Below are 13,412 nucleotides of genomic sequence, written 5' to 3' on the forward strand. Positions count from 1 at the left end.
ACCAATTTCTGGAGGGAAAAATCCAAGCCCAGAATAGGAAAAAATCGTGAACACTCTCTGGGCAATAGCAGAAAACCCAGAGAATATATTCTTTAATGGAAAATTTCTCCGCACTTCATAATTGACCTTTTGATATACAATGACCTACTAAATTTGTAATTTGTTGTTCTCAGTATTGAGGTCCATAGAATGAGCTAGGAAATCTCCAAATCGTGAGTCGAATTCCATAAGGCATTATTTCGTGCTTGAATTTTTTCTTCCTTGTCGAAGAGGCAGCAATGGAAACGGGAACCATCTCTCTTGGCATGAGGAATGTGTTGAAAAGCCACAGCGTGGCCCATCTTAGAGTGGAGGGATTCAGTAGACTGTGGCATGTGTAGCAGCCTGGATTTGTCAGTCCTGTAGTCTTTCCAGTCAGTCTGGATTCATTGGTTGGATGAGCAGAACACCCAGCAACTGCTTTTGTTCCTGGGGAGGCACTGTGGCCAGCATGGAGGTGTCTTTAGCACGTTCATGTGGAATGTGGGCTGGGGTGCCTGCAGAGGCTGGACAACAGACAATGTGAGGGCTACAGACACTGGGAGCATATTTGTAGGGTAGGAGCAGCGAGAGCAGCATGAGGCGCTATGTTCTGCACGTCAGCTGCGGGAACACCGACCCTCTGAGTGGCAGTACGGAGGCCACCAGAGGCTGGGACATTGCCAGTTGGAGCCAGATGGTAGAAGGGTTGGACAAGGCCCAGGCTGGGGTAGAGTGCGTGATATTCCTCGGAAGCCGTAAGGTCTCCTGCCTTGTTCCCAGTATAGTTTAGGCCTCATCGATCAGCTGAGCCTTTCTCTCTTCCTTCCCGGGGGCCAGGGCAGCATATGGCGGTTTGGGGCCACCATGCCTCCATTCATGTCAGTGACTACTTTGACTGCCTCTTCAGGGGAGGAGAAACACATGTAGCCAAACCCTATGCTTTCCCCCTCCTCCCGCGTTACCTTAGCCCAGGTGAGTGATCCGAAAGGAGAGAGCTCTTCCCTTGACTTCCCATCATCAATGGAGTTACCCAAGTTCTTTAGTGTAGAGGTTCACTTCCCGATATCGATGAATTGACTTGTTTCTGCTGTCCAAATCTCCATTTTTAACTCAACCTGTCATTCGCTTTTTTTTTTTTTTCCTGTGAAGGGGCTAGAAATATGACTTTTCTTTTCCATTCATCTCTTCCAGGCCTTTATTGGCACCTTCATGCTTTTCACAGCTCAGAGTCAAAGCATTTGGATTTCCCACTGGGATTTCTCACCACCTTGACGCTTAAGGTCTTGCCAAACTGGACGAATAGCTCTTTCGGACTCTCGCCATTCACCCCCTCCTTAAAGTTTTTGATGTAAGCATTGGTGCATTCCTTGGCTTGGGCTCCCAGCTCAGCTTCCCACCCTTGGGAGACTTGAACCTGCTCACAAGCACTTCATAGTCATAGAGGAGCCAAGGCCTTGTCAGTAGCCTTTTAGATCTCCAAGAGGACAAAGGCATAACCGTGAGAGCCTTTCTCATCACACACCACCTTGCAGGACAGAATGTTTCCAAAGGCAGAAAAAGTGTCATGCATTGCCTTGTTTCCTAGAGATTTGTCCACGTTCTCGCTGAAGACATTCCTCAGAGCACATTTTCGCCGAGAGGGGGAACGCATGATGCAAAGTGGCTTTCCCTTAATCACATCAAATTTCGTGGTGCCCAAGGCATACCTGGCATCAATAGGCTGCTGGAAGTTGATGGAGTTGTAACCCAGGGGGCACAGGTGATCACGTCAGACCTGGATGGACAGCACAGGCCCAGCAGGACAGCTTTTCATCTGGCAAGGCCTCCCTGCCTTCCGAGGGTGGGTAAGTCCCATACAGGGGCAGCCAGGGGCAGAAGCGTTGCTCTCCCCTGCCCCCGCCACCCCGAGCCTCACCGGGAGGATGTCCCATGAGGAGCACACAGATTGAAGGGGGCTCTTCTCAGAGCTGTGGCCCAGGCTGCGCCCACAGTTGGCACGGAGTGAAGCTAAGGGAAGCTGTGGCTCAGAAAGGCAGAGAGTTCCACAGAGGAGTTCAGGGCACGGCAGCAACACAGCAGACTTTCAAAACCAATATGATCCCCGTGGGAGCTTGAAATTTTCAATTGTCCTTCACAAGGCGGCCAAAGGCTGCTCCCAAGGGGCCCCCGGGACATTCACTGCTCTGTAGATACAGGCTTCGAGCTCCTGGACGTTTAAGATGCCAACAGCCAGTGGGAGGGGGAAACCAAACATTTGTAGTTGCCACCGCGTAAACTCTGGGAGGACCGGGCATGCGGTCATCCCCACACCCAGTGTGGGCAGCTCACAGGCGGGAACAAGGACCCGCGTAGCTGCTGCTGACTCACCAGCCAACTCCAGCCGACCGTGCCAGGAAGCTTCCCTGCCCAGAGTCCAACAAAGTTTCGCATGTTCTCTTTTCCATTCCATTCTATTCTGTTCTATTCTATTCTATTTATTTTATTCTAATTTTCTTAATTATATATATTTTTATTTTAAAGTATGTCTTTTTTCCTTCTTTTCTACGCTTTCTCCTTCTTCCTCTGCTCCCCCTCCTTCTTTTTAATTTCTCTCTCTCTCTCTCTCTCTCTCTCTCTCTGGTTAGGCTGCTGGGCCTGAAGCTGATGAGGCCACGGAGTCCCTGGGCAGAGAGATGGTTTGATCTTTTCATACCTTGATTTTAAGGTATTTTAGGTGAGACCAGACCTGAGTTTGGTTCACCTCTAACTTTTTCGTGAACCATGACTCTACGCCCAGGAATCGTGAGGCTTCCCACCTGCCTGAGGAGAGTCATTGCCCTGGCTGCATGAGCACGTGGTACTGTTGCCTCTGATCCTCTCATGTGATGCTATGGCTTCCAGAACTTTCCTCCAGACCCTGAATGCCCTGATCAGTACTTGGCTGAACACTCAAAGCTAACTGCAGATTTCTCAATGTCTCACTCTGTGCATCTTTCTCCATTAATATGTTCTCTACTTCCTTTCTTTCTCCATTCATACATTCATTCATTCACTCAATCATTCGTTCATTTATTTTTATTTATTAATTGTCATTTTAAAGTGTGGGAGTAAACCCAGTCCATGTGCATTTCATTGTCTTCTGGTTTTCATGGCTTCATAGAAATAGCCACCTGTTGGGGTGCCTGGGTATCTCAGTTGGTTAAGCCTCCGACTTCAGCCCAGGTCATGATCTCGTGGCTTGTGAGTTTGAGCCCCACATTGGGCTCTGTGCTGACAGCTCGGAGCCTGGAGCCTGCTTCGGATTCTGTGTCTCCCTCTCTTTCTGCCCCTCCCTCACTCATGCTCTCTCTCTCTCTCTCTCTCTCACAAATAAACATTAAAAAAAATTTTAGAAATAGCCACCTGTTATTCTTTCTGTTGTTCTGTTAAACGTAGCATGCCCTTATTTTCTTTCTACTTTTTATTTTTTTAGATGTTTATTTTTTTAATGCTTATTTGTTTTTGAGAGAGAGAGAGAGAGGCAGAGCGCGGGTGAGGGAGGGACACAGAGAGAGGGAGACACAGAACCCAAAGCAGGCTCCAGGCTCTGAGCTGTCAGCACAGAGCCCGACGCGGGGCTCGAACTTGTGTGCTGCGAGATCGTGACCTGAGCTGAAGCCAGATGCTTAACCAACTGACCCACCGAGGCTCCCTTCCTCCTGCTTTTTAAATATTTATGCCACTTTGCTTGTTTTGGCTGCTTTATTTCTTCTCCTGTTTTCCTGACCGTGTACTGGTCATCGTGGCATAGTAATAATTGTACTTATCAGAATCCGTGGGGTGAGCGGAAGAGCATTTGGATTAAATTATCTGGGTTAGGGCTAGGTTGCATTCAGGAATGGAAGACCCATCCTGTGTCAATCACAGGCTTGTCCTCTATGCTAGAAGTTTTTTCCTTATGCACTGAAGAAATGTGGGCTTTCTCTCTCTACCTTTTCATCCAAGACCCCATTTCTCACACTAACCGTTACTTAAAGAAAATCCTTTGGTGTCATCTGGCAGCTGAACGTTTGGGATTTATCAAAAATCCCAGTCTGTCCCAACAGTTTACATGGCCCTTAATGCCGCAATTGGTTTTTCCTCCTTCACAAAGAGTCCCTTTGTCTACGACAAGCCTAGTGCTTTCCTTGCCTATTTTTATACTCAACACATTTCTCAGGGAGGAAAGTTGATTTCTGCTCAGCTAAAAGAACACTTCACACTATAAAATTTAGTTTCTTTAGAATATTTGTTTCCTCAGATATCTGGCATTATGTATATGTATATGTATATGTATATGTATATGTATATATCTATGTATATGTGTATGTATATGTATATGTATATATCTATGTATATGTATATGTATATATCTATGTATATGTGTATGTATATGTATATATCTATGTATATGTGTATGTATATGTATGTATGTGTATATGTGTATATGTATCTGTATATATATGTATATGCATATATCTATATACATATACATATATATATGTATATGTATATAGATATATGTAATGATTTTTTTAAGTTACTTGTTTTATCTAGTTATCATCTCGGGACAGACTGGAGGCTGTGGCCTATATCTTAAGCATAAGCAGAATTCCAGGTCTTTCTATTTTATGATAATGAACATACTAGCCTCTTGGATCTTCACAAGTTGTGTCTCATTTCAACATGTCCTCTATTTGCTCTTGGCACCTTCAGGTGTTGGCGTAGTCTGACATTATTTTGTGATTTTTAGCGATGTCCCTTTATCAACCCACCTTCCTGTTTAAAACGTATGTTTACCTGTTCTATAAAAGCAATCATTTAAGAGACCTAAGGAAACGTTGTCAGTACCTGCTGTATTTGTTTGGATGGTGGGACTCCTTCCTCCTTTTGGGTACTTACACGCTGTCTGAGGCTCTGCTTTTCCTGAATGACCAAGACTCCTCCTCAGTACCTTACATTCTGGATAAATGCCTCCGTTGCCGCCTATTCAGTGCGGTAGAGGTAAGAGATCCATGAAAAAAATGTATTACCCAAGTTAATGATCCGTATAGTGCTGCCCCAGACCCACTTGCTCTGAGATTGCCGTCTCCCATACTCCTCATCCTGGGATTACTACTCAGGCCAGACCTACTTCAAGCTCTGCAGCATTTCTTTGATTATATGAGCCTTTGGATGTGCTTTTTCTCAGACAATGGATTTTTGTTTAATTAAACCACAAAAAAAGTTTAAATCTTTTCTCTTGATAGCACTTTCTTTCTTTTTTTTTTACCCACTCTCATGACTATTATAGGTTCATTTTCTTCAAAGATGCAGACACACACTCACACACACACACACACTCAGCATTTTAAAGACTTTCGGGTGGAAGCGTGTTCTCTCGTGTTAACCTGATGTCTGAGAATGTATTAATATACATCCAATACGCGTTATTTGCGTTTCTTCGTTTATGTGTATGTTAGTGTCCATGTATATTTGTAGGTAACAAGTTAACACTATCTTCCATTATTCCTGTAGTGTACAAACGAGATAGATTCTCACTATGACATGCTGTTACATAGGTAAATGGTAAACGCAGGTATACATGCGCCAAGAAAACAACCCACTTAGCTTATATTTATAGTGTCTGTGTGATCACATCAAGGAGACAAAGTGACTGAATTCAGCACTGGCCACTGCAACCAGAAGTCATATTCATGTGTTTGCATTCTGAATAATGTTTTGATTGGATTAACGAGTGTCTTGGTACTGTCCATACAGCAAAGAGAGTTTTTCTTTACTTGAAAAAATCGAAACCAGAAATCCATGGGAAGGATCTTTGTTATCTATCGACCAATTTTTACTTTATTTATTGGTGCCAAGTAAGTAGCATACACATATTTAATACCTTGTGATGCTAAATGTTGAAAATCACTCCAACTTTCCCAGTCCTCTTGCAAAGTTTAAACGTCTTGCTCCATGCCATTTCCAAATAATTTGTATACAGTGTAGTTTTCATCCTACTCACCACTATTATATCATTTCATTATCATTTGAGGCCTGTTATATGGTTAAAATTTTTAATAATACAGTATTCTACTAAATACATGCACAAACATTTATGTGCTGGGGGCACGTGGGTGGCTCAGTCAGTAAAGCAGCTGACTCTTGACTAGAGCTCAGGTTTGTGAATTCAAGCCCACGTGGGGCTCTGCACTGACAGTGTGGAGCCTGCTTTGGATTCTCTGTCTCCCTGTCTCTCTGTGCCCTTCCCCCCACTCGTGTTCTCTCTGTTTCTGTCTCTGTCTCTCTCATCAAAATAAATAAATAAACAAACATTTAATAAAACGCTTATGTACTGGACACTTACCTCCATATTTTGCAACTATAAAAAAATGAAATAATGTTATACTCTTGAGTCCTTTGCTTTCACATATTTACTAAGCTTTTATGTTAGTCTACCTCTGTGATAAGCACTGTAGTGTTATGGTGGAAGGACAGACACTCTTAGTCCCCTTATGGAATTTACAGTTTAGAAAGGGAGGCAGATAATTTAAAATAAAGGAAAATACACGTTATAAGTATTGAAGCATGAGTAGAGTAGGCGTCAGGTTATGAGGAGAACGAAGGTGAAAGAGAAAGGGAACGCTAAGATTTCAGGCAAATAAAAAAGCAGCTATATTCCATCACTGAAAAGAAATGAGCCATCACCCCACGAAAAGGCATGGAGAAACCGTAAGTCCGCATGATCAAGTGAAAGAAGTTAATCTGGAAAGACGCCATAATGTGTGATTTTTCCTTTATGACGTTCTGGAAAAGGCAAAACTACGGAGACAGTGAAAAGATCGGTGGTTGCAGGGGAGTGTCAGTGGAGAAAGATGTGTTAGCAAAGCACAGAGGATTTTAGGGGAGTGAAAGCACTGTGTATGCTATTATAACAATGGACGCATGTCCTTGTGCACTTGTCCACCCTGTAGAATGTACAATGCCAAGAGTGTACATAATGAACTTCGGGTATGGATTTTGAGTAATTATGATGTGCCAGTGCAGATTCATTCTTGGTGAAAATATATATATACCACTCTAGTGTGTGATGTTGATGATGGGGGAGGCTACTGATGAATAGAGACAAGGGTTACACTGGAAATCTCTGTACCTTTCTCTCGATTTTATTTTTTGTTAACATTTATTTACTTTTTCAGAGACAGGAAGAGACAGGGCATGAGCAGGGGAGGGGCAGAGAAAGAGGGAGTCACGGATTCCGAAGCGGGCTCCAGACTCCAAGCCATCAGCACAGAGCTGGACGCGGGACTCGAACTCGTGAACTGTGAGATCGTGATCTGAGCCGAAGTCGGACGCTCAACTGACTGAGCCACCCGGGCGTCCCTAAAATTTATTGTAAAGCTAAAACTCCTGAAAGTTAAAATCATCTTAAAAAGCAGCTATGGAATCAGAACTAGAGGCAAGATGGAGCTTACAGTGAACTCAGACAAATGTCGTGTTGTTACAACTGTAGGAGCATCTGGGAGCCGAGTGACAGCTGAGGACAGACAGATGGACAAGGCCAAAGTCATGTTAAGGAAAGTTCAGATAATTTCCTTAGGATAAATTCTGCAGGGTTAAATTATTGTCAAAAGTAATGAGTGTTCTTTTTCTCTCTTATAGCCATATGTATGGGAATTAAATGTACTCACTTAAAAAATGCAAATTGGTTATGTAAATATCTGTTTATTTAACACCCACTTAGTTTTCAATGACAAATGATGCTTCTTGTGTTATGCATAATAAAAAATAATGAATGTGGAATCCATTTACTCTGTTCCATTTTGTTTATTTTTATGATCATGGCACGCCACACTGATCACCCTCATTTAACAAACTAATATTCGTATGTCAGTAACTGTAGTAGCATTTTCTTGGATCAATTATGCTTTCATCACATAAAGTCTAATTATTCAATCATTTGTCTTGGCAAATACATGCTTAAAACCACAGTGTGACAGACATTACGGTAGGTGCTCATAATAGGTCAAAAAAAGCTCCTCGCATCCTTTCCCAGTGGGGTCTACATTTGGGAAGAGAGACAGACATTAATAAAAGAGTCACTCAGATAAATACACAGTTACACTCTTTAGAAGTACTATCAAGTAGGAATACAAAGTGCTATAATTTTATATCATAATGGGAAAATCCCAGCGAGCAAAGCAGAGGATACTTCCATGAGGACATGGTGATTAGCTGACACAGGAAGGAAAAAGTAGAGTTACCTGGAGAAAGAGAGGAAAGGATAACAGAAAATGACAGCAAGTAAAAAAGACGGCCAATAGATGTGGCTGATGGACACGAGAACATGGCGGTGGGGAGACAAAACTTAGCAGGTGGTGGTCAAGGCAATTGTGACATAATAGAATGCAGGCCGTGACTAGATATACATTTAAAAATAAAAATCCTCTAGTTGTAGCAAATGAGGGTGAAGAGACAAGAACTGATATAAGAAGGTCAGTTTGGAAGATATTACAGGAGTCCAGATGAGAGATGATGGCCACCCAGAAGCGGGTATGATGGTACAATGGAAAATGATAGATGAATTTTGAGAGAGAAGAATTACGATGAAAAATTAACTAGACTTTGTTATTCAGTTTAGACGGATATATATATTCGATCACATAGAGAGTTCTTTTTCAAATTTTTCTGATCATTTTGATGGTCTATTACGTAACAACTCTTGTGCTTTTATGATGTTACTTTTTTATTCGGTAAGCGTTTTGTACTTTTATACAGTTGACCCTTGAACAACATGGTGTTAGGGGGACTGACCCCCATGCAGTCTAAATTCTATATGTAACTTTTGACTCCCCCAAAACTTAACTACTCATAGCCTCCTGCTGACTGAAAGCCTCACTGATAACATGAACGGCCGATGAACACATATTTTGTGTGTTCTATGTATTGTATACCGCATTCTTCCGGAAAAGTAAGCTAGGGAAAAAACTTTTAAGAAAATCATAAGGAAGAGAAAATACACTTACAGCCTTGTACTGTACTTATTGAAAAAAAAAATCCCCGTGTAAGTGGACCTCTGCAGTTCAATCCCGTGTTGTTCAAGGTACAGCTGTATATCAAGTATAATATCTATCTATCGACATCTTAAGGATCTAAAGTTATTGGGATGATGTTTCTATTTTTTGTTTCTACTTGCCCTCATCCATCGTGGCTTATTTCCTTGTACATCACATTTTGCTGGTATGCTTAAATATGATCAGTCTTGGTGTGTGTCCTGAGGGCTTGTAGTGGCCACGTTTTCTTCCAGAGAAATTTATGGCCCTTTTTATGGGAAGCGGGGATTCCTCCTAAAAGTGGATCAGTATAGTACCCCCTCAAGATTCTTAGACTTACTAGTCTAGATTCCTCTTCTAGAGGAATGTATTTGAGGTTTATAAATGTATTTGAGGTTTATAAAATTCCTTTTTTTTAATCTGGCTCCTAACGCAAAGCTTAATTGCTGCCTCACAGTGTTCCTATTTGTGTTCACCCCCGCATAATCCATTTCGTTTTTTATGGTTAACCGTCACCGATCCTTGTCATCGGGTAACAATTTTGAGAAGAAGGTGATGAAAGGGTCCATGTTTTTACCCCAGTTCAGGGCCTTCACTGATTTCTAATTCAAAAGATCTTCAGCCGACCATCAGCCACTGACCTTTTAGTTTATGAGTTTTTTGTACCGTTAAAAGCATTTGTAAGAATTGGTACTTTACCATTTTATTCTTACTTACAGTGTATCATTCCAATGCTAAAAATAAAATTACTAATTTCCTACATAATAATTCTGTTTTGCAATTCTTATGTTGAATCATTGAGCTATTTTAGAAATCTTAGCTAGATTAGAGAATCTCAGTGACCTTAGTTTTCTAGATCCTACAGGCTGTATTTCTGTGTTTGCTATTTTGCTTCCTAATCATGTCAGATATTTATTGCTGCATAGAAATTATTCCCAGCTAGGCTAAAATAGACTGAAATAATAGGGAAACAAGGGGACCAGGGAATCTTTAAGCAGGGGCGGTACACTGCAACTGAGGGGCCAAATCTAGGCTGTCTCCTGATTTTATAAATGAAGATTTCTGGGATCGCCTCCAAGCACATGCATTGTGTATCATCTATACCTGCTTTCACAATACAAAGGCAGAGTTGAGACAAGATGACATAGAGTATGTCGTTCACGAAGCTAAAATATTTACCGTCTGGCCATTTACAGCAAAAATGTGCCTATCCCTGGTTTAAAAGATGATTCAAAAGTACAATAAACTATACCTATTGCACTACCATTTTATTTTCTTATTTCACTTCCCAGAGTTTTGCATTTTCAAACATGTATACAAGGCTGGAGGTGCTATCTTTATAGACTATTTTTAAATTTCATTTAACGCAACTGAGACCGAATTCTTCATTCTTCATCAATAATGGCAAAGTGAAAAAAAGGCAGAGTAGACAGGTCCCAAGTATCAGAAAAATCAGAAAATGAAAGCGAATAGCAGCCCTTGAAACTATAATAAGGATAGCAAACTTGATTGCAGAGATGAAATATCAGATGCATTTTCAGGGGACAGTATCCTAGATGAATTGTCTCAAAGTTAGGAATATATAAATAGATAATGTATACTGAAGGAAGAAAGGAAATATGATGTTCGTAACAATTTAGCCATTTTACGGGAAGCACTTCCATTTTCTGACAAGATCCTGGCCCATCCCAGTTTGTTAGAAAGACATGTCAGAGAAATTTTGTATTCTTCATTATGTTTATGTACCAAAATGTACTTGATATTCTTCAGAAGTGGACAAATGATGAAGACAAGGGACAAAATAAAGGTGGTTGGAAGAAAATAAATGATGTGGATATAAAAAGTTATGGGATAAGTCATTCTAAATGATGCTTATAAATAAAAGAAAAAAGCCCCGAAAGGTAGTAACATAGCAAAAAGGATGGTGCTCTTCTCTTCAGAATTATTATTAGCCATCCCAGGTTTCAAAAATTATTAAGGTATTGGATTTTGATGGTGCAATTTCAGAATCACTAGTAGTGATAAGCTAGAATTGACATATTTGGAATTTCATACTAGTATTAACAAGATGAGTATATTCCTGATCCATACACGACAATTGATGAGTGGTTACTTGCATTCAGAAGACATTGTCCATTAGGTTACATATAAATTGCAACCCAGGGATCTAAATTTTGAGTTTGCCATGATTAAATTTTTATCACAATTTTCATTATTTTTTAATTTGTACTCATATAAAATTAATAAAATAAAGTATAAAGAATGAAACGGGTTCATTGGACCCAGAGGGCAAATGTTGATGCCTTTATCTCCAAGTATATAGACAGTTAATTCCCGGATACTGGATTTATTTAGTTGAGATTTTTATGTGACATAACTCATTTGTCCTACACTCTGAATGCTATTGACAAATGAAGAGCGTCCTTTTAATATGTTTATTGGAAGACAATTCCAAGAAGAAAGTTCTCTGAGCATATCACTTGAAATGAATCCCCTCTTGGACAGGGGTTGTACTTGGCAGGGAAAATGTGAGGAAAAGGAGGAGTTACCCTTTAGTGACAGTGAGATGCCTTGGCATCACATTTGCTTACTCTACTTGCCTCTAGTGCTAGGCTAACCTTCCCCCACCTCATCTTTCCTCCTGATTCCCTCATTCTCTTCTTCTAAGTCACATCCAGTGCTGATGAGTTGTGAATAACTCTAAGACTGGGCAATATCCCCCAGGTGTGATGAGACATAGAACGGTTATGAACCACACGTTCTCACTGAACTCTGTGAACCTGAGGAAATGCTTTGGTAGGCACAAGTTTTTATAAAATATGCTTTGAGTTCATGGATCAAAGACTTATCCCCACAGCACTAGTCCAACTTCGGTGGCCTTTCCGGAATACATGATGACACTTCAATGTCTTTATGAAAAACAAATCTTCTAATACCCATTATGATGAGATTCATGCTATTGGAATAATTCCCCTGATTGGGGATTCTATGGGACTTTATTCTCTACTACAAATTCAATCACAATGGTGTATTTTCCCTGGATTCCTGAGATTTCCAACTTATTCTCCTAGCTTTGGTCGAGGCTTGTTCTGTCATTTTGCCTCAAAAATTTAATTTTTAATTTCTGACATTTTTTCATTCTGGGAAATAATTTATGTCAAATGAATTTATTAAAAATTAATGAATTATGATTTTTTAATAAATTATATTATTAAAAACTAATAAGGTACTGCATATATTTTATCTGATTCCTGCAGGATAGAAAGGACAGAATAGATAGTAGGATAGTCAATGTGATAGAAGCTTAGAAATTACCAGAATTGACGGATCATGCATTCGAGCCCATAAATGCAAAGCAATCCTTTAACTGACACAGTTTTGTCAAATTGCATGCAGAATACTAAATATACAAAGAATGATTAAGAGTAACTAGGAAAAAAAAAAACAGAGTACCTAATAAGCAGCAGAATTGTCAATAGCAATAGGTGAAGTTACAAAATATTGGAATGCTATCTAAAATATTCAGGAAAAGTAGTTTCCTCATTAGTAAGCCATAATCAGTTGATTGTCATTCAGGAATAAATGAAAAATAAAACACTGAAATGTAAATATTACTGATAGAGTGTACCGCCATTTTTGGTGTTTAGCTACTGACTCCTTTCCTCCCTGGCCTACATCTAGACAGGTTCAGAAGAAAATCATGCACACGCAACTACTCACTTTGACACCAGTGGGAAATTAAAATTTCCTGCCCGGGAAATTGTCCTTAGTCCAACCGCTGGCCATCATGGAAGTCCAAAGTTCTCCTACTTTGACCTAGCCAACCTAGACAAGCTTGTGCCCACAGAGTTCTTCCTGGGAACGCCTCGTGTGAAAGATCTTTGCAAAATAATTGTTGTACGATGTACTTCAGAATTCAGTTTACCAGAGTGAAAATATTTAGAGTTTATCACATCATAAGAAAAACAGAGCTAATGATTACTTGGGGACCTCCTTAAATAGAGTATGCATGTTAGATATTTAGGAGTAGCTTTGAAAAGAACAGAAATTGAATACTGAACTCCCACACTTGTACAGGAAAATGAGAATGAAGGAACGCAATCAATCCAACAGAAAAGGAGAAAGAACAAAAAAGAGGAGCAGCTTGATATATAGAGAACTTAAAATAAAAAGGGAAAACATCTGGGGCGCCTGGGTGGCTCAGTGGGTTAAATGTCCAACTTCGGCTCAGGTCATGATCTCACGGTTCATGGGTTCGAGCCCCACGTCGGGCTCCGGGCTGACAGCTCCGAGCCTGGGTCCTGCTTCAGACTCTTGTCTCCCTCTCTCTGTCCCTCTCCTGCTTATGCTCCATCTCTC

The 13,412-nt window shown here is 40.6% G+C and overlaps 1 pseudogene; it reads right to left on the reverse strand.

The window, feature by feature from the left end:
• Positions 1-568: 568 nt before the first annotated feature.
• On the reverse strand, positions 569-1,834 carry LOC131495057 (polyadenylate-binding protein 4-like; annotated as a pseudogene).
• Positions 1,835-13,412: the final 11,578 nt, after the last annotated feature.

This window comes from Neofelis nebulosa, chromosome 14 (assembly GCF_028018385.1).
Source record: "Neofelis nebulosa isolate mNeoNeb1 chromosome 14, mNeoNeb1.pri, whole genome shotgun sequence".
NCBI lineage: Eukaryota > Metazoa > Chordata > Mammalia > Carnivora > Felidae > Neofelis > Neofelis nebulosa.